Below are 27,042 nucleotides of genomic sequence, written 5' to 3'. Positions count from 1 at the left end.
GTGTGTAGTAGTGTATAGTGCATAGTAGTGTATAGTGTAGTGTAGTAGTGTGTAGTAGTGTATAGTGTAGTGTATAGTGTAGTAGTGTATAGTGCAGTAGTGTATAGTGTAGTGTATAGTGTAGTAGTGTATAGTGTAGTAGTGTATAGTAGTGTATAGTGTAGTAGTGTATTGTAGTGTATAGTGTAGTATTGTACAGTGTAGTAGTGAATAGTGTATAGTGTTGTAGTGTATAGTGTAGTAATGTATAGTGTTGTAGTGTATAGTAGTGTATAGTGTAGTGTATAGTGTAATAGTGTATAGTGTAGTAGTGTGTAGTAGTGTATAGTGTAGTGTAGTAGTGTGTAGTGTAGTAGTAGTAGTGTGTAGTAGTGTATAGTGTAGTAGTGTGTAGTAGTGTATAGTGTAGTGTATAGTGTAGTAGTGTATAGTGTAGTGTATTGTGTAGTAGTGTATAGTGTAATAGTGTATAGTGTAGTAGTGTGTATTAGTGTATAGTGTAGTGTATAGTGTAGCAGTGCATAGTGTAGTGTATTGTGTAGTAGTGTATAGTGTAGTAGTGTATAGTGTAGTAGTGTATAGTAGTGTATAGTGTAGTGTATAGTGTAGTAGTGTATAGTGCAGTAGTGTATAGTGTAGTGTATAGTGTAGTAGTGTATAGTGTAGTAATGTATAGTAGTGTATAGTGTAGTAGTGTATTGTAGTGTATAGTGTAGTATTGTATAGTGTAGTAGTGAATAGTGTATAGTGTTGTAGTGTATAGTGTAGTAATGTATAGTGTTGTAGTGTATAGTGTTGTAGTGTATAGTATAGTAGTGTATAGTGTAGTGTATAGTGTAGCAGTGCATAGTGTAGTGTATTGTGTAGTAGTGTATAGTGTAGTAGTGTATAGTGTAGTAGTGTATAGTGTAGTAGTGTGTATTAGTGTATAGTGTAGTGCATAGTGTAGCAGTGCATAGTGTAGTGTATTGTGTAGTAGTGTATAGTGTAGTAGTGTATAGTGTAGTAGTGTATAGTGTAGTAGTGTATAGTAGTGTATAGTGTAGTAGTGTATAGTGTAGTAGTGTATAGTGTAGTAGTGTGTAGTAGTGTATAGTGTAGTAGTGTATAGTTTAGTAGTGTGTAGTAGTGTATAGTGTAGTGTATAGTGTAGTAGTGTATAGTGCAGTAGTGTATAGTGTAGTGTATAGTGTAGTAGTGTATAGTGTAGTAGTGTATAGTAGTGTATAGTGTAGTAGTGTATTGTAGTGTATAGTGTAGTATTGTATAGTGTAGTAGTGAATAATGTATAGTGTTGTAGTGTATAGTGTAGTAGTGTATAGTATAGTAGTGTATAGTGTAGTAGTGTATAGTGTATGGTAGTGTATAGTGTAGTAGTGTATAGTAGTGTATAGTGTAGTGGTGTATAGTAGTGTATAGTGTAGTAGTGTATAGTGTAGTGTATAGTGTAGTAGTGTCTTGATTTGAAGCTTTCGTGACTGCAGGAATTCATACTCTTTGGTTCTTTCGGTAAAGTCACGTGGGTAGAAAAATAACTAATAGATCACGACGTTTCGATCGCAACACAAGCCATCATCTTCAGGTGAAACAACACAGCAGGCGGACTGCTGAGACAGGAAGGAACGTAGGGAGAGAATTACTGCAGCCAAATGTTATCTAGGTTTGTGGTGGGTACAACCCAAGGGTAAGTGGGCGGGGCTAGGGATGGAATTTGCAAGTAAATGTAGGATCGCAGAGCTCGCATACCTTGGCTAATCCGAGGGGGGGGGGGAGAGGGGAGGGGCAGCCGTAATGGGCGAGAGGATGGGGTGAAATTTACAGAGGGAAAGAGGTGAGAGAGAGAAACGTTTCAAATCAAGATTGAACCGCCTCTACGGGGAGGATTTCCCCACAACTCAGACACGACTTCAACCGAGAAGATGGATGCAAACTTGAGCAATCCTTGGAAGGACGTTCATCAACCGGGTAAAGTGTTCGCTGTTGTGTTGGCCGACTCTCTGAGTTGCATTACATTTATCCCCTTCCCTATAGTAGTGTAGTGTATAGTGCAGTGTATAGTGTGTAGTGTAGTGTGTAGTGTATAGTGCAGTGTATAGTGTAGTAGTGTAGTGTGTAGTGTATAGTGTAGTGTATAGTGTAGTAGTGTAGTGTGTAGTGTATAGTGCAGTGTATAGTGTGTAGTGTAGTGTGTAGTGTATAGTGTAGTGTATAGTGCAGTGTATAGTGTGTAATGTAGTGTGTAGTGTATAGTGCAGTGTATAGTGTGTAGTGTAGTGTGTAGTGTATGGTGCAGTGAATAGTGTGTAGTGTATAGTGTAGTGTATAGTGTAGTGTGTAGTGTAGTGTGTAGTGTATAGTGTAGTGTATAGTGCAGTGTATAGTGTGTAGTGTATAGTGCAGTGTATAGTGTGTAGTGTAGTGTATAGTGTAGTGTATAGTGCAGTGTATAGTGTGTAGTGTAGTGTGTAGTGTATGGTGCAATGTATAGTGTAGTAGTGTAGTGTGTAGTGTATAGTGTAGTGTATAGTGTGTAATGTAGTGTGTAGTGTATAGTGCAGTGTATAGTGTGTAGTGTAGTGTGTAGTGTATGGTGCAGTGAATAGTGTGTAGTGTATAGTAGTTTAGTGTATAGTGTAGTGTATAGTGTAGTGTATAGTAGTTTAGTGTATAGCGTAGTGTATAGTGTGTAGTGTATAGTGCAGTGTATAGTGTGTAGTGTAGTGTGTAGTGTATAGTGTAGTGTATAGTGCAGTGTATAGTGTAGTAGTGTAGTGTGTAGTGTATAGTGCAGTGTATAGTGTAGTAGTGTAGTGTGTAGTGTATAGTGTAGTGTATAGTGTAGTAGTGTAGTGTGTAGTGTATAGTGCAGTATATAGTGTAGTAGTGTAGTGTGTAGTGTATAGTGTAGTGTATAGTAGTGTAGTGTATAGTAGTTTAGTGTATAGTGTAGTGTATAGTGTAGTGTATAGTAGTTTAGTGTATAGTGTAGTGTATAGTAGTGTAGTGTATAGTAGTGTAGTGTATAGTAGTTTAGTGTATAGTGCAGTGTATAGTGTAGTAGTGTAGTGTACAGTGTAGTAGTGTATAGTGTAGCAGTGTAGTATATAGTGTAGTGTACAGTGTAGTAGTGTATAGTGTAGTAGTGTATAGTAGTTTAGTGTATAGTGTAGTAGTGTATAGTAGTGTAGTGTATAGTAGTTTAGTGTATAGTGTAGTGTATAGTGTAGTAGTGTAGTGTACAGTGTAGTAGTGTATAGTATAGCAGTGTAGCATATAGTGTAATGTACAGTGTCGTAGTGTATAGTGTAGTAGTGTATAGTAGTTTATATTCTTAGGTTTTTTCGGTAAAGTCACGTAGGTAAAAAACATTAAAAAGTAAAATAAAATAAAAATCACGACGTTTCGGAGGCAACACAAGCTTCCGTCTTCAGGTGGTACCGTCACAGCCACGACAGCTGCATCAGCTGTATCGGCGTGACGAGCGAGCGAGCGACACAAATTTCAATCCATCTGTGCGGAGTCGGTGAGCGTCGGGTCATTGATGATGGGGATGATTTTACCGTTCCTGTGGGGGGGGGGGGGGGGGGGGGGGGTGATGCCACGAAGGAACGTCCGCTGCGGAGACGGAGTGGCGAGATCGGCTCGATTAGTTGGTCCGCCGAGTCTCCGCGAGCCGCGTGGCAACGCGAGAGGCCTTCGCCCGGCAGCGGATTGACCGAGGAGTTGCAAATGATTCGGACTATTCTTGATTCTGGTCACATCGTCATCAATCCACGCTGTCTCTCCCTCTCTTCCTCGTTCTCCTGGTGCTCAATCCACGCTGTCTTTCTCTCTCTTTTTTCTTTCTTTTTTTTTACGATCAGTGGAAACAAGAAGATGCTCGGTGTATTCGGCACTTTGTTTCGTTCATCATTTCGTAAAATGTTTTTTTTTTTGTTTAACAGGGCTTTATGTAACCCTCGCTCGCTCGCTCTCTCGCTCGCTCTCTCGCTCGCTCACTCGTTCTGTCGCTCATTCTCTCGCTCACTCTCTCGTTCTGTACGTAGCCCCCCCTCGCAGTCCGACGGCCTCCGACGGGTAGCTCATAACAGCATGCAGAGCTCCCCGTCATCTGCCACCGAGCACATGGCCTCCTCCCTCTCTCTCTCTCTTCTCGCCTCCCTTCACTGGAACAGACTTCGCATGAAGCGGTCACATTGGCTCGCTAAAGTTTCCGCTCCTCACTCAGAACTCACTTCAAGGTACCCCGAGCTCACCACCACGCGAGCCCCCCTTAATCTCCCCCCCACCCCCCATAACCACCGCCACCACCGCTGTTCTCTCTTCACATTCCCATTATGTGGCTCTCACTCATTCATTCCATTCCATTCATCATTCACTGCCATCAATTTCTCTTTCACCGAATCATCGCATCATCATCATCATCACAGATTCGCCCCCATCGTCTCCTCTAATCAATTGCATTCGCCTCATCTCCATCCATTACGTTTACGCATTGTTGTTGTTGTTAATTCTGTGTAAAGAGACTTGGTTACATCGCTACGTAAATTCCGTTAAGGTAAGATGAGATTTACGAGGCTCAGGATGTTTATAACATTCTGGATCAATAACAGCAGCAACAACCGTTGGTAATTTTCACGACGGGATATTAACGCCGACATAGATCACATTTGAGTCGTTCAAAGCCAACAGCAGAAATGCGGCTGTCACAATTGAATCATCTTGGAGAGAATGTTCAAGTCCACGTCAATTGCCCCCCCGCAGGCAGGCTTCTTGATGTTGAGCGCAGCTCTTCAAATCGGTCGTGAGAAGCCTCGCCGCCTTCACCGATGAGCACCAGAAGGAGCTTCATCGCTCAGAATCTGATCCATAAATAATAAAAATAATAAATTGTGTCAACGTGACAAACATTGTTCAGGTGGTGGAGGGTTTAACGACACACATATCGGCATAGAGCTTCGACCGCGTGTGGCCGAACCCGACATGGAACATGGATCGCCTCGTATTGGCGACCAAAGTCTTCGTTTAAAACATTGATACTGGTAGGAACCTCCTGCTTACACCAGCCCACAGGGGATTATTGTGTCCGTCCGTCCGTCGTGCAAGGAGGGGCTGGGTGGGGAGGGAGAGGCTGGGTGGGGAGGGGAGGGTGGGGAGGGGCTGGGTGGGGAGGGTGGGGCTGGGTGGGGAGGGGCTGGGTGGGAAGGGTGGAGAGGGGCTGGGTGGAGTGGGTGGGGAGGGGCTGGGTGGGGAGGGTGGGGAGGGGCTGGGTGGGGAGAGTGGAGAGGGGCGGGGTGGGGAGGGTGGGGCTAGGTGGAGGGTGGGGATGGGTGGGAAGAGGCTGGTCACCGCGTGGTGCCCTTATAAAACTCAACGTTTAACCTACTCACGCCGGCTTGTGCCCGCCCTCACAGTCGGGAATATTTGCGGAATCCACCACGCCGCCGTTGACCCTGCAGGCCATTGACCGAGCAACCCAACGTTCCTCTACCAGCTCCCTCCGCAGGAATGTGTTATAATTATTATGACCAGCTCGCGGTAGGCAAACCATCACAAACAAATCTGCCCAACGAAGTCCCGGCTAAGTTGGTGCATGTTGGTGCATGTTGGGGTATATGAGTCGAACGACCTTCACAGCCCCGGAGAAGCCAGTGGTAGAAATGCCACGTTCTTATGGCCGGGGGCGAGTCCATCCAAAGCACAACCAGCGGGTCCATCTTCCCCACAAAGTTGTAATTGTATTAATAAATCTTCACCACCATCTCCTGTGGAGTGTGTGAACCTGCCGATCGCGAGTGGCGCCTTCTGCTCGCCCGAGTCACGTGGGCCGGGAGGACGGACACCGCACGGAGCTCTGTCGGGCCGTTGTCGGTCTGGGAGGCCCCAAAACGGCTGAACGGATGAACCAAAAGGTCCCGAAACGCGCACTTTGAGTCTTCACAGTTGAACAGTTTATTGAGAATTGCCCCGTTGAGCTAAGACGCTCTTGAATCTGGTTTCATGAACAAAACGGAAAAAACTGTTAAAATTATGAATGCAATAAATACAGCAATGAAAAATAGTCAACAAATGAAAAAGGTTATTTAAATATTAATTTAATATTCAAACTAAAGCGAACATTAAGATTAGAGAAACATACTACCTATTAGTGCATCTAGATTGAGGACTAAGATTGGATGAAACATTTCAAACAAGGGAATGGAAACGCCTTTGGTATAATAATTTCCCGAAGCAAACAACACGTTTCAAGTGACACTCACGAGTACAATCTTGACTTAAAGCTTTCGTGACTGCAGGAATTCATATTCTTTGGGTCTTTCGGTAAAGCCACGTAGAGAGAGAAAATAAGTATAACCCGTAAAAACAAAGTTTTTCACTATAAATCCTTTATATGCGTGGCAGCGAACTTAATATAAAGGATTTAAAAATATATTCGCCTGTGGAGGACGCGGGGATCGATCCCGCGACCTTTGGCATGGGAAGCGAGGGCGCTACCAACTGCGCTACTCCGCCACGGCCTGTGAAGGGGTTACGCTCTGGGCTCTTATACTGTGACGTTCAGCCAAAGCAATGAATGAGTTCTATTTGAATATATGTAAAATACATTTTTTTTGCCTAAAAAGTGTAAAATTTTGGGAATTTTTTTTTCACGAACATTAATTGTCTGGCACAACGAGTCTGTGTGGAAAATGTCAACTCGATTGGATCACGGGAAGTGGGTTAAAAAACGACCGAAAGATTTGCACGGTCGTAAGCAAGCAAGCACGCAAGCAAGCAAGCAAGCGAATTTAATATAAAGGATTTAAAAAACACTACAAATATCACGACGTTTCGATCGCAACGCAAGCAATCGTCATCAGGTGAAACAATTAGCGAGAGAGCTGCTGAGGCAGGATGCTGTCACTCGTAAATCCACTTTGTAACACGAGTTTTGTCCCTGGGTCGTGTTATTTTCTAATTGCTTATGCCTCTAAAGTACAGAAAACGGCCATTGTTATTCACCACAAACTTTGCTTTTGTGACCAGGACTTGACGTGAAGGAATGGCACAAATGCACACCGCGTTTTGTCATTGACAATCGGTACATTTAAAAATATCACCGTCCCCGCACATCTCATTGGCTCGCAAGTGACGACATCACAGGGCAGCCCCCCCCGCCCCCCACACACACAGTGCATATGCTGAGGGTTGCTTTGACCGTACTTAACCGCACTTTGCCGAAGATGCGTTCAGAGGCTGCTATAAATTTCCGCGCGACAAGCCACTTCGTCGGGCCACCATTAGTGATGGACAGGCGGTCGCTTCTGAAAAGGAGCTACACCGCTCAGTAGGCCTCACCTGGTAAAATAACAAGTATAACCCGTAAAAACAAAGTTTTTCACTATAAATCCTTTATATGCGTGGCGGCTAGAGTCCTCTCGTCCTCTGGCTTGAGATGGCTGCCACCTATGGGTCAGATGATTTTCTGCCAGTATTAAGCAATTGGTAATTAAATATTTAATTTGTTTTCCCTAAAAGTGTAAAATTTTTGGAAAAAAATTTTCACGAACATTAATTGTCTCGCACAACGAGTCTGTGTGCAAAATGTCAGCTCGATTGGATCATGGGAAGTGGGTTAAATAACGACCGAAAGATTTGCACGGTCGTAAGCAAGCAAGCAAGCACGCAAGCACGCAAGCAAGCGAACTTAATATAAAGGATTTAAAAAAGTTCATGATAATTGGGTTTTTGCCCTATTATCTGGCAACAAAACTGACACCTTTTATTTTTACAAGGAGTCATGTTTGCATTGTTTGCATTACGACTGCAGGTATTGTGGTCTATGCAAATATGACTCCTTGTAAAAAAAGTGTCGGTTTTGTTGCCAGATAGAAGGGTAAAAAACAATTATCATATTTTTTCTTCTGGCAAATGAGGTTCCAATGGTGTAAATGCTTACCCCGAGCTCTCATACTCTGATGGTGCATTGTCTTTGAGTTGTGCGCCTTTTGGCGTCATCTGGTCCAACACCATGTGAGACTAGGCTCTAAGGAAAGCTGTCTCGGGTGTGGACCAATCAACTTCAAGGACAGTGCATACATTATCAGAGTTGTGTTTTTTGTTTGCATTATGACTGCAGGTATTGTGGTCTATGCAAACATGACTCCTTGTAAAAAAGGTGTTGGTTTTGTTGCCAGATAAAAGGGTAAAAAACAATTATCATATTTTTTCTTCTGGCAAATGAGGTTCCAATGGTGTAAATGCTTACCCCGAGCTCTCATACTCTGATGGTGCATTGTCTTTGAGTTGTGCGCCTTTTGGCGTCATCTGGTCCAACACCATGTGAGACTAGGCTCTAAGGAAAGCTGTCTCGGGTGTGGACCAATCAACTTCAAGGACAGTGCATAAATTATCAGAGTTGTGTTTTTTGTTTGCATTATGACTGCAGGTATTGTGGTCTATGCAAACATGACTCCTTGTAAAAAAGGTGTTGGTTTTGTTGCCAGATAAAAGGGTAAAAAACAATGATCATATTTTTTCTTCTGGCAAATGAGGTTCCAATGGTGTAAATGCTTACCCCGAGCTCTCATACTCTGATGGTGCATTGTCTTTGAGTTGTGCGCCTTTTGGCGTCATCTGGTCCAACACCATGTGAGACTAGGCTCTGAGGAAAGCTGTCTCGGGTGTGGACCAATCAACTTCAAGGACAGTGCATAAATTATCAGAGTTGTGTTTTTTGTTTGCATTATGACTGCAGGTATTGTGGTCTATGCAAACATGACTCCTTGTAAAAAAGGTGTTGGTTTTGTTGCCAGATAAAAGGGTAAAAAACAATTATCATATTTTTTCTTCTGGCAAATGAGGTTCCAATGGTGTAAATGCTTACCCCGAGCTCTCATACTCTGATGGTGCATTGTCTTTGAGTTGTGCGCCTTTTGGCGTCATCTGATCCAACACCATGTGAGACTAGGCTCTAAGGAAAGCTGTCTCGGGTGTGGACCAATCAACTTCAAGGACAGTGCATAAATTATCAGAGTTGTGTTTTTTGTTTGCATTATGACTGCAGGTATTGTGGTCTATGCAAACATGACTCCTTGTAAAAAAGGTGTTGGTTTTGTTGCCAGATAAAAGGGTAAAAAACAATTATCATATTTTTTCTTCTGGCAAATGAGGTTCCAATGGTGTAAATGCTTACCCCGAGCTCTCATACTCTGATGGTGCATTGTCTTTGAGTTGTGCGCCTTTTGGCGTCATCTGGTCCAACACCATGTGAGACTAGGCTCTAAGGAAAGCTGTCTCGGGTGTGGACCAATCAACTTCAAGGACAGTGCATAAATGATCAGAGTTGTGTTTTTTGTTTGCATTATGACTGCAGGTATTGTGGTCTATGCAAACATGACTCCTTGTAAAAAAGGTGTTGGTTTTGTTGCCAGATAAAAGGGTAAAAAACAATTATCATATTTTTTCTTCTGGCAAATGAGGTTCCAATAGTGTAAAAAAGTTCATTTTCGAGGTTTTTTTTTTCTAGTCGCCCATCCGGCGCCTGTCCAGGCCCCCTGGGCGGGTGCCTGCTGAGCTTCCTGTCAAGATTAGGCGCTCAGCTCCCGCGTGATTGAACTTCGTTCGAATTGGAACGTCTCAAAAGCTGCCCGTCAGAGTCGTACCTTTCGGGTGGCTTCCCCGCATCGACGATGAGTCGGGGCCAACTCATTCGCGTGGGACGAGAATACGGAGAGGAAAAGCCGCGCATGACACGCATTTCTGGGTAGACGGATCGTGATGATTTGCGCTTAATGATTACATTCATACCGGCGGTGGCCCTAGCGGTGGCCTGCACGCTCAGAGGTCAGAGCGATGAGTTGCCACCGCTAAGACCCTGGATTCGATTCGGTACAGCCAAACCGTGGTTAAACCGGGTTCTCAGTTGCAGTGCTTTCAGGGTCCTAGCCCCGTTGCCAAAGACTCGCGTAGAGACCCCCCCCCCTCCCCCGCGCCGTAGACTCACGCAGAGCCAAACAAACTCACGGAGGGAGATTTCGATTTAAAGCTTTCGTGACTGCAGGGATTCATCTTCTTGGTTCTTTCGGTAAAGTCACGTAGAAGGGAAGAACAGGTCTGTCGGAAAGACAGCGTCTGAATGACGCTGTCTTTCCGACAGACCTGTTCTTCACCTGAGGACGGCTGCTTGCGTTGTGGCCGAAACGTCGTGAGAATTGTATTTTATTATGTTTTATTTTTATTATTTTATTATTTCCCTTCTACGTGACTTTACCGAAAGAACCAAGAAGATCACGGAGGGAGCCGCAGACGAACACAGACCGAGTTGAATTCAACCGGGTTCTCAGTTGCAGGGTGCGTCGTGGGTCCTAACTGCGTCACCGGAGACTTTTGTTGCGAGCCCACCGTGATGCGTTGAGCGTCGCACTTCAACTTGAGCTTCGTTGCCAAACCACGGTGGCGCTTAAGGGCGAAGCGCCGTGCGTGAACCCGGCGCAGCCCATCGACAAAGCAATAGCGTCGTGGCTGTGAGGGCGGGGAAAAGGAAAAGAAACGAAATCCCATCGACGGCTCTCCCCGTGAATCGATAAATTAGGCGACCCTGTCGACAGACGCTCCGCCAACACACGGAACGGGGGTGGGGGGGGGGGAGTGTGTAGCGGGGCAGGGTCGCGGCAGCGCAGTCGCCAACGCTCGCGCGGCCTCGCAGCAAGAAGGGACCTGGGTTCGACTCCAGACTCGGGCGCCCGTTCTGCGCGAGATGTTGTCGCGTTCTCCCCGCGTTCTGCGACGGGTTTCCTTTGCGACCTCCGCTTTCTCACCCGTGGTTTCGGCATTTGGCCAAACGTCCAAAATTCTGAAAAAAAACCCCAAAAATCAACACTGCAAGCTGCTCACCTCGGGATTATCATCGTATTGTTGATGTTGTTGTTGTTACGTTCATAGCCCCTTACCGGCCATCTGTGAAAGAAGAGTTCCATAGCTCATCCGACTTCTCCTTGGCAGGATCCTCGTGAATCAGCCTCCTGTTAGTCAGCGAGGCCTTCCCTAGTAAACTAGCGTACAGAAAATACACCAACAGACAATAAATAAACTTTAACCCCCTCTCTTCACCTCTCGATGTAAGACCGAAACAGCAGGTGGATTTAGCCACATCTGTGTGGCTGTCGCCTGATGATGCCGGTTGTTGTAATTACCGGCAAAGCGTCACGGCTACTCGGATTGTAAATGCTGTCGTGGGTTTACTCTCCAGCACAGCGGTGGTGCTGAACCAGTAACGAATTGGCCACGTGTTGTTCCCGTGACTCAACCTCACTAAGTGGCGGTGTCGGCTGGTGGTGGCGGGTTTGACGACACGTTCATATCTACGCCGTCTTACTCAAAACAAGAAACTTCTAATGTGGACCATAAATAAAGGAACATACGGTACGAGAGTAGACAGACCAAATAATACCGCATCTCCGTGAAAAACAAGACGAGGTTTTACCCTTCTTTGGCAATAAAACAGGAGTTGTGTTAAGATGTTTAAATACCAAATAGACGCAGCTGTTTTTTATGCAAGTACTGCATTGACCAGACGCAGTACTTGTGATAAAAACATGCATTGTCTTTGAAACTGATTGACCTATTGTATTTTGCGCTATCCATGACGGAGGTTTAATTACGGATAATATTGGTCGCGAAAGCTTTCGTGCGAAACAAAAATGCGCGCTGTATGCGGGGGGGAGGGGGGAGTGGTGGCGCAGCGGTTTGCTCACCACGCTGGCAGCCCGGACACCCGAGTTCGATTCCCGGCAATGCTGATTGTCGCCATTGGGCCATGCTCCAGATCTTCACAGACCTGCAACGTGAAGAACAGTTGAACCCCCTCTTAGTAGTGTAGTGTATAGTGTAGTGTATAGTAGTGTAGTGTATAGTAGTGTATAGTGTAGTGTACAGTAGTGTATAGTGTAGTGTATAGTAGTGTATAGTGTAGTGTATAGTAGTGTAGTGTATAGTAGTGTATAGTGTAGTGTATAGTAGTGTAGTGTATAGTAGTGTATAGTGTAGTGTACAGTAGTGTATAGTGTAGTGTATAGTAGTGTATAGTGTAGTGTATAGTAGTGTAGTGCCTCCATAGGGCCCAATGTGTTCGCTTACCGAACATTAGCCTGTTAACGACGGGCTGTTGTAGGTGCAGTAAATATTCAGTAATGCATTGATTAACCACGTTTATCGGCGATAACCCGACGAAGTGGCTTATCATGTGGAAATGTAATGCAGCCAAATACTTAAACAACACGTTGAGTCTAAATGTGGAGGCAAACCCCGAACGAATCCGCAGAAAAACCCACGCAACCACGGGGAGAAAGACACGGAAACTACAAATATACAGCAGCAGACGTCAGGGTCAGGATCGAACCCACGACCTCCTGCATACCAGGCGAGGTAGCTAACATCTCCTAGCCACCGTGATGATGATGAGAGGGAAACGCAAACTCCAAATATACAACAGGCGTCAGGGTCGGGATCAAACCCACGACCTCCTGTACACCAGGCGAGGTAGCTAACATCTCCTAGCCACCGTGATGATGATGAGAGACACACAGCCTCCAAATATACAGCAGCAGGCATCAGGGTCGGGATCGAACCCACGACCTCTTGCGTACCAGGCGAGGTAGTTAACATCTCCTAGCCACCGTGATGATGATGATGAGAGAAAGACACACAAACTCTAAATATACAGCAGCAGGCGTCAGGGTCGGGATCGAACCCACGACCTCCTGTATACCAGGCGAGGTAGTAAACATCTCCTCGCCACCGTGATGATGAGAGAGAGACACACAAACTCCAAATACAGCAGCAGGCGTCAGGGTCGGGATCGAACCCACGACCTCCTGCATACCAGGCGAGGTAGTTAACATTTCCTAGCCACCGTGATGATGAGAGAGAGATACATGCAGACTCCAAATATACAGCAGCAGGCATCAGAGTCGGGATCGAACCCACGACCTCCTGCGTACCAGGCGAGGTAGTTAACATCTCCTAGCCACCGTGATGATGAGAGAGAGACACCTCCAAATATACAGCAGCAGGCGTCAGAGTCAGGATCGAACCCACGACCTCCTGCGTACCAGGCGAGGGAGTAAACATCTTGCAGGGCTGCGCCTTGACCTCCTTTTACTCTTACTTTAACACCGGCGCACAGATTAAAGGAGAAATGGCAGCGCACGTCACACGGTAACATTTGACGAAGGGTGCGGAGATGGAGGAGGGGGAGAGAGTGGAGAGAGAGTGGAGAGAGAGCCAGATGAAAGAGAGAGCGAAAGCGGGCGAGAGACAGCGGGTGTGTGTAAGAGAGAGAGACGGAGCGAGTGAGTGAGAGACAGAGCGAGAGGAGAGCGAGAGAACACGAGAGACAGAGCGAGAGAGAGAATCATATGATGAAGATAGAGTGGTGGTGGTGGGGGGGTGGGGGGGGTTAAGCCAGGCGAGCACGGCAGAATGGATGAGGAGGATGGCTCAGGCATAGCAATGAAGCTCCCGGACGCTCCGATTAACTTCGCTGCGTGCCATTCCCTGGCGGCTGCTACAAAACCCGGGCACGTCTGTGTCTCGACCTCCGCGTCGTTCGCGATGACGGGAGGGGGCGCGGGGGGGATATAAACTCTGGGTGGGATCATCTCAGACAAAATACATGGAACAAATAGACACATTTTGTTGGTGGATTCTCATAATAGAGTTTTTTTTTTGGGGGGGGAGGGGTTAGATCGCTGTAAATATATAAATGTGTCGCTAAACCCGCCACCACCCGACACGGCCAACTAGTGAGGGTTGTCACGTAAACAGAACGTGGCCAATTCGTCACTAGTACAGCACTAGTGTATAGTGAAGTGTATAGTGTAGTGTATAGTGTAGTGTATAGTGTAGTGTATAGTAGTGTATAGTGTAGTGTATAGTAGTGTAGTGTATAGTGTAGTGTATAGTAGTGTGTAGTATAGTGTATAGTGTAGTGTATAGTGTAGTGTATAGTAGTGTATAGTGTAGTGTATAGTAGTGTAGTGTATAGTGTAGTGTATAGTAGTGTATAGTGTAGTGTATAGTAGTGTAGTGTATAGTGTAGTGTATAGTAGTGTGTAGTGTAGTGTATAGTAGTGTAGTGTATAGTGTAGTGTATAGTAGTGTAGTGTATAGTAGTGTGTAGAGTAGTGTATAGTAGTGTATAGTAGTATATAGTGTAGTGTATAGTGTAGTGTATAGTAGTGTATAGTGTAGTGTATAGTAGTGTAGTGTATAATGTAGTGTATAATGTAGTGTATAGTAGTGTAGTGTATACTGTAGTGTATAGTAGTGTAGTGTATAGTGTAGTGTACTAGTACAGCACTAACCGGTGTGTTGGAGAGCCAAGCCACAACATTTACAATCTGAGTACGACGTTTCGCCAGTAATTACAACTAGCTTCATCAGGCGGCAGCCAGGATTGTAAATGTTGCGGGTTTACTCTCCAACACACCGGGGTGCTGTACTAGTATACTACACTATACACTACTATACACTACAGTATACACTACACTATACACTACACTACACACTAGTGCTGTACTAGTGACGAATTGGCCACGTTCTGTTTATGTGACAACCCTTACTAGTTGGCTGTTTCGGGTGGTGGGGGGTCTAACGACACATCTATATATATTTACGCGATCTAACCCAAAATATAACCCGTAAAAACAAAGTTTTTCACTATAAATCCTTTATATGCGTGGCGGCTAGAGTCCTCTCGTCCTCTGGCTTGAGATGGCTGCCACCTATGGGCCAGATGATTGCATTGCACCATTAAGCAATTGATAATTAAATATATTTTTGTCCTAAAAAATGTACAATTTTGGAAAAAAAATTTCACGAACATTAATTGTCACGCACAACGAGTCTGTGTGGAAAATGTCAGCTCGATTGGATCACGGGAAGTGGGGTAAAAAACGACCGAAAGATTTGCACGGTCCTAAGCAAGCAAGCGAACTTAATATAAAGGATTTAAAAAGCACCTGCATTATGGATTTTCCTTCTTAGGCCACGCACAGCGCCAGTGACGACACGTGCACTCCCTCGCCTGGTGCGCAGGAGGTCGTGGGTTGGATCCCACCCCTGACGCCTGCTGCTACTGCTGCTCTATATTTGGAGTCCGCGTGTTCACTCCCTGTAGATTTGTCTCCGGGTTCTGTTTTTTTCCCCTCCACATTTAGAATCAACGTCACATGACCACATTTTGAGAATAGGGTTTTCCCCTTTTTTCTGGCAACAAAACAGCTGTGTTAAGATGTTAAAACAACAAACTGAAGCCTTTTACAAGGAATCATGTTACTTGCATTAACCACAATCAGACGCTGTCTCACCGACAGACCTGGTCTTCACCTGAGGACGGCTGCTTGCGTTGTGGCCGAAACGTCGTGAGAATTATTTTTTTATTTTATTTTATTATTTCCCTCCTACGTAACTTTACCGAAAGAACCAAGAAGATGAATCCCTGCAGTCACGAAAGCTTTAAATCGAAATTTATCGTCTCGATGTTGTCCGTACAGCAGTTGGGGGCACATCGAGCATTTATAAAATGGTTAGTAAAACTTGATAACTCATTAAACCGTTTGTTACTTTTTGTGTAATTGTAACATATTGCCATCGTGAAATATACTGCTTTGAAATGGGGTCCATCTCTTTCAAACACCCTGTATGATTACATTTATTTTCTTTCTACGTGACTTTAACGAAAGAAGCAAAGAGTAATTCCTGCAGTCACTAAAGATTCAAATCACGTTTAGTAGAAATAATTTTATTTAACACCGAAATAAAGCACGGCAATTTTTTGTCATGCGCATTGTGGCGATTGCCAGACTTGTTTGTATGTAGTACGCTTTTTTAGTGTATAATGTAGTGTATGTAATAGTTAACACTGAAATCACGCTACATGGTGTCGGACCAGATCGGCCCGGGACCGCCGGATAATGTTGGAAGCAGCCGGATAATCGCGCGGTGCCGGATAATTGACGATCTTGTGAGGGCCAGCAATCCTCGACATTGCCATGTAGCTTCTGCCACATGCAAGCGTAGTTGCAGTCTCCGTGCAGTCAAAGTCTACGAAGCAAAGAGTGAACCCACTTGCGGTCTGTGTTCCTTTGATCGAAGGAAGAAAAGCGACGGCCTTCATTCTCTCCGCTGAAGCCCTGCCGGCCACGGCTAGAGGTTGATCGACAATTGGCATCGAGTTCCTGAGCGTACCGTGTGCTGCCACAAGCGCAGAAGGTGAATGCACAAAGTTAAACATCGCGAAGCCCGAGCCAATTTACGACGACTCCTCGACTTATGAACACTCGACTTATGAACACTCGACTTATGCTCTTTCAGAGATACGAACAAACCTGTCCCATATGTTCAGTTGCAGCTGCTCGGAACGAGAGTCGTAAGTTCAGCCGTCGCGCAATAGATGGTGGCGGTGACATCTACATCTGCAGAACGTGAAGAACCAGTGGCATCTACATCTGCAGAACGCGAAGAACCAGTGGCATCTACATCTGCAGAACACGAAGAATCAGTGGCATCTACATCTGCAGAACGCGAAGAACCAGTGGCATCTACATCTGCAGAACGTGAAGAACCAGTGGCATCTACATCTGCAGAACGCGAAGAACCAGTGGCATCTACATCTGCAGAACGTAAAGAACCAGTGGCATCTACATCTGCAGAACGCGAAGAACCAGTGGCATCTACATCTGCAGAACACGAAGAATCAGTGGCATCTACATCTGCAGAACGCGAAGAACCAGTGGCATCTACATCTGCAGAACGTGAAGAACCAGTGGCATCTACATCTGCAGAACGCGAAGAACCAGTGGCATCTACATCTGCAGAACGTGAAGAACCAGTAGCATCTACATCTGCAGAACGCGAAGAACCAGTGGCATCTACATCTGCAGAACACGAAGAATCAGTGACATCTACATCTGCAGAACGCGAAGAACCAGTGGCATCTACATCTGCAGAACGTGAAGAACCAGTGGCATCTACATCTGCAGAACGCGAAGAACCAGTGGCATCTACATCTGCAGAACGTGAAGAACCAGTGGCATCTACATCTGCAGAACGCGAAGAACCAGTGGCATCTACATCTGCAAAACACGAAGAATCAGTGGCATCTACATCTGCAGAACGCGAAGAACCAGTGACATCTACATCTGCAGAACGTGAAGAACCAGTGGCATCTACATCTGCAGAACGCGAAGAACCAGTGGCATCTACATCTGCAGAACACGAAGAATCAGTGGCATCTACATCTGCAGAACGCGAAGAACCAGTGGCATCTACATCTGCAGAACACGAAGAATCAGTGGCATCTACATCTGCAGAACGTGAAGAACCAGTGGCATCTACATCTGCAGAACGCGAAGAACCAGTGGCATCTACATCTGCAGAACACGAAGAATCAGTGGCATCTACATCTGCAGAACACGAAGAACCAGTGGCATCTACATCTGCAGAACGCGAAGAACCAGTGGCATCTACATCTGCAGAACACGAAGAATCAGTGGCATCTACATCTGCAGAACACGAATAATCAGTGGCATCTACATCTGCAGAACGTGAAGAACCAGTGGCATCTACATCTGCAGAACACGAAGAATCAGTGGCATCTACATCTGCAGAACGTGAAGAACCAGTGGCATCTACTCTGCAGAACGTGAAGAACCAGTGGACATCTACGTCTGCAGAATATGAAGAACCAGTGGCATCTACATCTGCAGAACGTGAAGAACCAGTGGCATCTACATCTACAGAACGTGAAGAACCAGTGGCATCTACATCTACAGGACATGAAGAACCAGTGGCATCTACATCTACAGAACGTGAAGAACCAGTGGCATCTACATCTGTAAAACATGAAGAACCAGTGGCATCTACATCTGCAGAACATGAAGAACCAGTGGCATCTACATCTGCAGAACATGAAGAACCAGTGGCATCTACTCTGCAGAACATGAAGAACCAGTGGACATCTACGTCTGCAGAATATGAAGAATCAGTGGCATCTACATCTGCAGAACGTGAAGAACCAGTGGCATCGACATCTGCAGAACGTGAAGAACCAGTGGCATCTACATCTGCAGAACGTGAAGAACCAGTGGCATCTACATCTGCAGAACGTGAAGAACCAGTGGCATCTACATCTACAGAACGTGAATGTACCAGTGGCATCTACATCTGCAGAACGTGAAGAACCAGTGGCATCTACATCTACAGAACGTGAAGAACCAGTGGCATCTACATCTGCAGAACGTGAAAAACCAGTGGCATCTACATCTACAGGACATGAAGAACCAGTGGCATCTACGTCTACAGAACGTGAAGAACCAGTGGCATCTACATCTGTAGAACATGAAGAACCAGTGGCATCTACATCTGCAGAACATGAAGAACCAGTGGCATCTACTCTGCAGAACATGAAGAACCAGTGGACATCTACGTCTGCAGAATATGAAAAACCAGTGGCATCTACATCTGCAGAACGTGAAGAACCAGTGGCATCTACATCTGTAGAATATGAAGAACTAGTGGCATCTACATCTTCAGAACGTGAAGAACCAGTGGCATCTACATCTGCAGAACGTGAAGAACCAGTGGCATCTACATCTACAGGACATGAAGAACCAGTGGCATCTACATCTTCAGAACGTGAAGAACCAGTGGCATCTACATCTGCAGAACGTGAAGAACCAGTGGCATCTACATCTACAGGACATGAAGAACCAGTGGCATCTACATCTGCAGAACGTGAAGAACCAGTGGCATCTACATCTGTAGAATATGAAGAACTAGTGGCATCTACATCTTCAGAACGTGAAGAACCAGTGGCATCTACATCTGCAGAACGTGAAGAACCAGTGGCATCTACATCTACAGGACATGAAGAACCAGTGGCATCTACATCTTCAGAACGTGAAGAACCAGTGGCATCTACATCTTCAGAACGTGAAGAACCAGTGGCATCTACATCTACAGGACATGAAGAACTAGTGGCATCTACATCTTCAGAACGTGAAGAACCAGTGGCATCTACATCTGCAGAACGTGAAGAACCAGTGGTATCTACATCTACAGGACATGAAGAACCAGTGGCATCTACATCTTCAGAACGTGAAGAACCAGTGGCATCTACATCTGCAGAACGTGAAGAACCAGTGGCATCTACATCTGCAGAACGTGAAGAACCAGTGGCATCTACATCTACAGGACATGAAGAACCAGTGGCATCTACATCTGCAGAACGTGAAGAACCAGTGGCATCTACATCTTCAGAACGTGAAGAACCAGTGGCATCTACATCTACAGGACATGAAGAACTAGTGGCATCTACATCTTCAGAACGTGAAGAACCAGTGGCATCTACATCTGCAGAACGTGAAGAACCAGTGGCATCTACATCTACAGGACATGAAGAACCAGTGGCATCTACATCTTCAGAACGTGAAGAACCAGTGACATCTACATCTGCAGAACGTGAAGAACCAGTGGCATCTACATCTGCAGAACGTGAAGAACCAGTGGCATCTACATCTACAGGACATGAAGAACCAGTGGCATCTACATCTGCAGAACGTGAAGAACCAGTGGCATCTACATCTTCAGAACGTGAAGAACCAGTGGCATCTACATCTACAGGACATGAAGAACTAGTGGCATCTACATCTTCAGAACGTGAAGAACCAGTGGCATCTACATCTGCAGAACGTGAAGAACCAGTGGCATCTACATCTACAGGACATGAAGAACCAGTGGCATCTACATCTTCAGAACGTGAAGAACCAGTGGCATCTACATCTGCAGAACGTGAAGAACCAGTGGCATCTACATCTGCAGAACGTGAAGAACCAGTGGCATCTACATCTACAGGACATGAAGAACCAGTGGCATCTACATCTGCAGAACGTGAAGAACCAGTGGCATCTACATCTGCAGGAGAGTAAACAACTTTTAAAGCCACTCCCCGTGTTTAGTGTACACGCCGTACAACGCGTTTGGAATCGACGGGAGTGAAGTTGGACTTCCGAACGAACCTCTGGAACCTGACTCGTTCGTAAGTAGAGGAGTCCCTGTAAGCCTGGTGTGAGAATCATGTGCACTGCCAAGCGCGCACGCAATATTCACATTTTGCCGAACTGGGCATATGTTCTGCGCGCGCGTGCAACAGACTGGAAGCGTTTGAACAACCTGCCACATAGATTATTTGACGTTGGTAAAAATGTGTAAAGGTGCCGAAGGGAGCGAAAAAAAAAACCCAGAAAAATAAAAATAAAAAACAACGCCAGGCCGCCCCCTCCCCACCCCCAAACGATTTTGGCGTTGAACTTTTTTGCGGGCCCAATTATCCCAATGTGAAAATGTCAGCAGGAGAGACACGAGGCAGGGGAGTACAAGCGGCGGTGGACCCCGCTCGCTCGCTCACGCGCGGCGCTGCCCTCTGGACTTGTGTTTTATTTTGGCGGCTCCTGTTCGAGCCGGCGGTGATAGGAGCCGGCGTGCGGCTCGAGCGAGCACCATTACATCGGCCGCGCCAGCGTGCACAGAGGTGGGGAGTGGCGCTTCGTGCGGCGCCGCTGGCCACGAAAAATCCGGTGACTCGAGTTCGATTCCCGCTCACGACAAAGCGACGGGTTGCCAGCGTAATATTTGGACCTGACCTGGGCCTTCTCAGCCTCAATTGAGTATCTGGTGCGGATGTGTAAAAATCAACACTGGGGAGACAAAGGCGGCCGGGCGCGGTGCTGGCCAACCAACCCCTTGTGCACCGTGGCAATCTCCACAGGTGCTGGTCGCGAACGGCACTTGTCCCAACAGTCTGTTAAAAGCTACGCGGGGGATCTTTGTCTGGTGTGTGTCCACGTATTGGTTTTGCGGGCGTGTGTGTACCCACGGGTTTGCGTGCACCCGCACACACACACGGGCATGCGTACACGTCCAGGCTGTTGGGGCAAGTGCTGTTAAGGAGCAGCTTTGAAGGCCGGCACGGTACATTAGGATGTTGGAGGGGACATTTGCCTTTGTCTCCCCAATGCTGATGAATACACACCTCATGAGACGCTCATTTGAGGCCGAGTCGACCTAGGGGAGACGGGTTCGTAGTGCAGCGTAGCGCTCACCGCTACACGCTACCGCTCCCCACACATGAACACAAAAATAAAGACAAAGATCCCCCATACAGCCTTAACAGACTGTTGGGGCAAGTGCTGTTAGTAAGTAGCACCTATGAAGGTCGCGACAACACACGAGGGGGTGGGTGGCCAGCACCACGCCCGGCCGCCTTTGTCTCCCTCGTAGCGATGTTAACACACGGTAGCGCAGCGTGGCGCTAACCGCTATACATGAAACACAACAACAACCGCCATTAGCCACTAAGTGGCGGTGACGTCACCACGACGCTTGTGCCAGGCCATGTGCACCTTGAGGCCACGCGAAGTGTCGAACGCCTGCTGGCAGGAGGTCACGGGGCAGACCCAGCAGGTGCCACGGGTCGACTGACCGAGATGACCGAGATGACTGGCTGATGCACCACCTGTGCCCCCTATTGTACCAACTTGCTGTGCTTTAGCGACCCGGCGCTCCGCTTGTTGTTGTGAGCGTCGCTCCTCCGCCCTCCGTTGTTGTTGGAGGGCGACTGCCTCCAACTGCCCAGTAGCAGCGTCCTTCACGAGCCTCCTCCACAGAGGCCGATCTTGACACCGCTGGTACCAGTCATGAAACACACACGCGTGTGCACGCACGCACACACACGCGCGTGCACACGTGTATCACCCGAGCCACAGCAAAACAACGTTGACCAATCACACTAACGAGCAACCCCGGAGAAGCACGCCGAGTCGCGGGACTTGCTCGCACTGGGATGGTCCGGAACATCTCATTAGCGTGGGCAGGGAAGGTCAGAAACACAACAACCCAGGCACATTCTCGGGCCGGTGAGGGGAGCCGCAGTGGATTCGTGGCGAAATAAAACGGACCTCTGCTATCGGGGAGCTCTCACCCAGCGTGCAAGCAAAAGCGCCACGGTGGCTAGTAGATGTTAACTACCTCGCCTGGTGTACAGGAGGTCGTGGGTTCGATCCCGACCCTGTGACGCCTGTTGCTGTATATTTGGAGTCTGCGTGTCTCTCTCTCTCTCATCATCACGGTGGCTAGAAGATGTTAACTACCTCGCCTGGTATACAGGAGGTCGTGGGTTCGATCCCGACCCTGACGCCTGTTGCTGCATATTTGGAGTCTGCGTGTCTCTCTCTCTCATCATCACGGTGGCTAGGAGATGTTAACTACCTCGCCTGGTGTACAGGAGGTCGTGGGTTCGATCCAGACCCTGGCGCCGGCCGGATATAGTTTGCGGTGGCTCCCTCTCCCCGTGGTCGCGTGGATTTTTATCCGGCTCATTCGGTTTTTCGTCCCTCCACGTTTAGAATCAACGATATGCGCTGAAGAGCATTTGGCCCATGGTGCCAAATCTCGCGAGACGGTGAGCCACTTTCGCTGAGCTTCCACTTGTGATTATTCCTTCTAGATTTGAAGCTTTCGTGACTGCAAGGATTCATACTCTTGTGTTTTTTCGGTAAAGTCACGTAGGTAAAAAATTCATAAAAGTAAAATAAAATAATAAATCACGACGTTTCGGAGGCGACACAAGTCTCCGTCATCAGGTGGGGACCGTCACAGCCAGATTTGCTGTATCAAGTGAGGCAGAGATTCCAAGAAACAAGTTCTTAAATACAAGTTAAGGGGGGGAGGAGGGGGGGAGGGGCTTATCTGAATGTGGTAGCCAATGAATGGAACGTATTGGGGGGGGGGGCGGGGCTGAAAGAGAAACAACAGGTCACATGCTAAGGTGCACATGCTAAGGTGCACATGCTAAGGGTGCACATGCTAAGGGTGCACATGCTAAAGGTGCACATGGTGCTTGTAGAGAAGGACAATGCACACCATTGGAACCTCATTTGCCAGTAAAAAATATGATAATTGGTTTTTTACCCTTCTATCTGGCAACAAAACTGACACCTTTTTTTATCATATTTTTTCTTCTGGCAAATGAGGTTCCAATGGTGTAAATGCTTCACCCCGAGCTCTCATACTCTGATGGTGCATTGTCTTTGAGTTGTGCGCCTTTTGGCGTCATCTGGTCCAACACCATGTGAGACTAGGCTCTAAGGAAAGCTGTCTCGGGTGTGGACCAATCAACTTCAAGGACAGTGCATACATTATCAGAGTTATGTTTTTTGTTTGCATTATGACTGCATGTATTGTGGCCTATGCAAACATGACTCCTTGTAAAAAAGGTGTCAGTTTTGTTGCTAGATAGAAGGGTAAAAAAGACAACGCGCATGTTGTTTTATCCAGTGTTGGAGGCCATCCAAATACAAAGAAAGTACTTCCACCTGTGTTCAGGTCGCTTCGGAAAAAAGAGAGACGCAACAGCTGGGTGGACGTGATTCCTCGTAAAAGGTTTCGGTTTTGTGCTTTAACATCTCAACGCCTCAATCTAGATTCGAAGCTTTCGTGACTGCAGGGATCCATACTCGTTGGTTCTTTCGGTAAAGTCACGTGGGTAGAGACATACAATAGATCACGACGTTTCGGGCATAACACAAGCGTCCGTCATCAGGTGTGAAAGCGTGGTCTGCCGCGTGTGCCCGAAACGTCGTGATGATGTATTTTAGTTGAGATCTTAACTCGTGTTTTGTTTCCAGACAAAAAGGGGAGAAACGTCTCATCATATGTTGGTACTGGCAAAGGCGATCCCATGGTGTAGATGCTCACCCCTAGCCCTCATTACTCTGATAGTGCATTGTGTCTTTGGGCTGTGTACGCCTTTTGGCGTTGTTCTCTGGTCTAACACCGTTTGAGACGAGGCTCAAAAGAAAGCCGTCTCTGGTGTGGACCAATCAGTTTCAAAGACAATACCATTATATTATCAGAGTGTGTGTTTTGTGTTTGCATTCTGACCACCACAAGCATTGTGGTTAATGCAGAACACGTGATTCATCGTAAAAGATTTCAGTTTGGTATTTAAACATCTCAGCACCTCTCCTTGGTTCTTTCTGTAAAGTCACGTAGAAGGGAAGTAATAAAATAATAATAATAAAACATAATAAAATTAATTCTCACGACGTTTCGGCCACAACGCAAGTAGCCGCCTTCAGGTGAAGAATGAAAACCTGCCAAGCTTATATATACGCTCCAAGCTTGGCAGTGTTTCATTCTTCACCTGAAGATGGCTACTTGAGTTGTGGCCGAAACGTCGTGAGAATTATTTTATTATGTTTTATTTTTATTATTATTTTATTACTTCCCTTCTACGTGACTTTACCGAAAGAACCAAGAAGATGAATCCCTGCAGTCACGAAAGAAGCTTTAAATCGAAATCTCAACACCTGTTTTGTTGCCAGAAAAAAAAGAGGAAAAACCGATCATCAAATCGTAATTTGTTCGTAGTTTTGGTTCGTACAATTCACCCACGTCCGGCGTCGCTTGAGATTTCACCGCGACAATGCGCCGAAACTTCGCGGCCGGCACCGAACGCGCCGATGTGCCCGTCACGTGCGCTGCGCTGCGCTTACCGGCGGCCTTCATTGACAACACGGAGAGGCGAAGGCCCCCCCGCCCATGCCCCCCCGCCTCTCCTTTTAACCGGGGGGGGGGGTGGGTGGGGGTCAGGTCACCGGGGGTCAAGCGCCGTTGGCGAGCAGCGTCAAGGCCACAAACGCTGCGCACGAGCCAGGAGCTAATGGGCGGAAGCGACTTCGTGATCAATACCATCGACTGGCACCCCCCCCCCCGGCCTCTTAGTCAAGCGGAGGTCCTGCACGCACACACGCACGCACGCCACTTGGTCACTCAATAGTAGGGCCATTAACTCGACTCCCAAACGACGCTGCTACTGGTGGTGGTGGTGCTAGTGGTGGTGGTGGTGCTGCTGCTGGTGGTGCTAGTGGTGGTGCTGGTGCTGGTGGTGGTGCTGGTGGTGGTGGTGCTGGTGGTGGTGCTAGTGGTGGTGGTGGTGCTGCTGCTGGTGGTGCTCGTGGTGCTGGTGGTGGTGGTGCTGGTGGTGCTAGTGGTGGTGGTGATGGTGGTGCTGCTGCAGGTGCTGCTGCTGGTGGTGGTGGTGCTGGTGGTGCTAGTGGTGGTGCTGCTGGTGGTGGTGGTGCTGGTGGTGCTGGGTGTGCTGGTGGTGGTGGTGGTGCTGGTGGTGCTGGTGGTGCTGGTGCTGCTGGTGGTTGTGGTGGTGCTGCTGGTGGTGGTGGTGCTGCTGGTGGTGGTGGTGCTGGTGGTGCTGGTGGTGCTGGTGGTGGTGGTGGTGCTGGTGGTGCTGGTGGTGCTGCTGGTGGTGGTGGTGGTGCTGCTGGTGGTGGTGCTGCTGGTGCTGCTGGTGGTGGTAGTGGTGGTGCTGCTGCTGCTGGTGGTAGTGGTGGTAGTGCTGGTGGGGTGAGAGCGGGGGCCGGCGGTGTGTCGCCGCGGGGGAAGTGGCGGTGCGTGCCTGGGTCTCTTGGGGGAACCCGGCGGCCTTGACCGCGGCGCTATGTCAGGAATACAAACAACGGTACAATCACAGCGGCGTGCGTGCGAGAAAGTAATGGGTGGAGATGAGTGAAATGCACGAGAGGGAGCGATGGTGGCGAATCTGTGGTGGTGTTGATGATGAAGATGACGATGACGCGTGGATGCGGTGAAAGTGAAATTGAAGACGGTAAATAACGATGGTGGTGAATGCATCGAATGAGTGGGGGGAGAATGTGAACAGTAATGGGTGGTGGTGGTTATGAGTTGGAGGGGGGGATTAAGGGGGGGGGGGGGGGTCGGCGGGGTGGTGAGATGGGGGTAGCCAAGAAGTGAGTTCTGAGCGAGGAGCGAGAACCACTTCATGCGGAGTTTTGTTTCAGTGAAGGGAGGGAGGCGAGAAGAGAGAGAGAGCGGAAGCATGGAATGAGCACACGGAGGAGGAGGAGGACCACAGAGAGAGAGACAGCAAAGATTGAGAACGCGGCGAGGGCGAGAAGGCGACACGCAGAGAGATAACAAGATTGGCAAAACGGTGTGCTCGTTATAACAGCAAATACCCCGAGATGATTCGAGCCTACACGTGGTGGGGGGGAGCTTGTGTCGTCGTAGGTCCGTGGGTCTGGTGGTCAATGTCCTGCGCTACGAACCCGCTGACCGACATTTGATTCCCAGCGGTGGGTAACATCGGTGGCGAGTTATATCTGAAAGTGATCCTGGGCCAACCCTCGCCCCCCTTGTATCCAACTCGGCCGTCGGGCCTACGAGGCCACGTGGGATGTGTGTTCACAGTAGAGGTTCTTTTGGGGGGTTATCTTGCGGCCCCTTTGCTCGTGTGTGTGTGTGTGTGCGTGCGTATGTGTGTATGCGTGCGTGTGTGTTCGTGTGTGTGTGCGTGTATATGCGTGCGTGTGTGTGTGCGTGTGCGTGCGTGTGTGTGTGCGTGTGCGTGCGTGTGTATGTGTGCGCGTGTATGCGTGTGTGCGTGTGTGTGCGTGTGTATGCGTGCGTGCGTGCATGTTCGTGTGTGTATGCGTGCGTGTGTATGCGTGCGTGCGTGCGTGTGTGTGCGTGTGTGTGTGTGTGCGTGTGTGTGTGTGCGTGTGTGTTCGTGTGTGTGTGCGTGTATATGCGTGCGTGTGTGTGCGTGTGTGTGTATGTGTGTGCGTGTGTGTGTGCGGTGTGTGTGCCTGCGCGTGCGTGTGTATGCGTGCGCGTGTATGCGTGCGTGTGTGCGTGTGTATGCGTGCGTGTGTGAGCATGTGTGCGTGTGTGTGCGTGTGTGTATGCGTGCGTGTGTGTTCGTGTGTGTATGTGCACGTGTATGCGTGCGTGTGTGCGTGTGTGTATGCTTGCGTGTGTGAGCGTGTGTGCGTGTGTGTGCGTGTGTGTATGCGTGCGTGTGTGTTCGTGTGTGTATGTGCGCGTATGTGCGTGTGTGTGTGTGTGTGCGTGTGTGTGTGCGTGCGTGTGCGCGTATGTGCGGTGTGTGCGTGTGTGTGTGCGTGT

At 47.7% G+C, this 27,042-nt stretch overlaps 1 long non-coding RNA gene across 1 annotated transcript; it reads right to left on the bottom strand.

Moving 5' to 3' along the window:
* Nucleotides 1–5,970: 5,970 nt before the first annotated feature.
* Nucleotides 5,971–11,820, bottom strand: LOC133358047 (uncharacterized). The gene is made up of 3 exons (XR_009757017.1): nt 11,736–11,820; nt 10,932–11,033; nt 5,971–10,834 (listed from the first exon to the last, which is right to left on the bottom strand). It is a non-coding gene; the product is annotated as an uncharacterized LOC133358047 (long non-coding RNA).
* Between the last annotated feature and the right edge of the window lie 15,222 nt (nt 11,821–27,042).

Source organism: Lethenteron reissneri, chromosome 60 (assembly GCF_015708825.2).
Source record: "Lethenteron reissneri isolate LAM-NWPU_2019-01 chromosome 60, ASM1570882v1, whole genome shotgun sequence".
In the NCBI taxonomy this organism is placed as follows: domain Eukaryota; kingdom Metazoa; phylum Chordata; class Hyperoartia; order Petromyzontiformes; family Petromyzontidae; genus Lethenteron; species Lethenteron reissneri.
Note: the sequence above shows the minus strand (reverse complement) of the source record. Positions and strands in the feature narration are given on the sequence as shown.